Here is a 786-nt window from a genome sequence, read left to right as displayed (position 1 = left end):
TTATCTCAGGAGTAGACTATGCCCAACTTGTGCGTTATGGTGCTGGCATGGGTCATCTCAGGCTAACTCCCTGTCCAGGCCCCATGGCACCAGTCTCCTCCAGCTTGGTCCTTGCCCTGCCCACCTGTGAGGGTTGTCTGTCTCAGGTTCACTTCCACCCGGTGTCTATGGTCCCAGACAGGGTTCTTCTAGTCTCTGGCCTGCTACCCATCCTGGGAGCCCATCTGGGCCTGCTTGGTGCTAACTGGTGCTCATTTTGACCTCATTTTTTTTTTTCAGCAAAAGTTAGGCTACTATTCATTTAGACGTTTGTTAGGCCAGAACACTGAGTATAGACATAGTCTCTCTTCTCTCAGCCACATGTGACACAGCAGCCACATCTGCAATGTCTCTAGGGGCAGGTGTAATTTTGCTTTTTAATCTAGTAGAATTGGCTTGTGGCACATCTATTCTTAATCACTGTTAAATATATCTTCATATCCCACTAATAAGAATCCCTTTATTAAGTTCTCTCCTTTTATCCTGACTTATTCCTCTGATAAACTTTTGGATTGTTTTTTTTAAAAAAAAGCTCTTATTACACTCACTGTCCTGAGAGTTTATCTGGAGGCTTTGACAGATTATGTTAACTTTATTTCCTCCTCATACAGCAGTAGATATGTTCTTTACATGAACGCCTTTTAACTTCCCTCATAATGTTTTATATTTTTCACTGCTAGGAACACACAATTATTTTAAAGATTAATAGTTTAATTGTGCATCATGAATATATTTCACTACATTTTG

General features: G+C 41.0%; 1 pseudogene; it reads right to left on the bottom strand.

The window, feature by feature from the left end:
• Positions 1–281: 281 nt before the first annotated feature.
• LOC115032484 (small nucleolar RNA SNORA17) lies at positions 282–402 on the bottom strand (annotated as a pseudogene).
• Between the last annotated feature and the right edge of the window lie 384 nt (positions 403–786).

This window comes from Mus caroli, unplaced genomic scaffold, assembly GCF_978045245.1.
Source record: "Mus caroli unplaced genomic scaffold, Mus_caroli_1 scaffold_1, whole genome shotgun sequence".
Classification (NCBI taxonomy): domain Eukaryota; kingdom Metazoa; phylum Chordata; class Mammalia; order Rodentia; family Muridae; genus Mus; species Mus caroli.
This window is presented reverse-complemented; position numbering and strand designations above follow the sequence as displayed.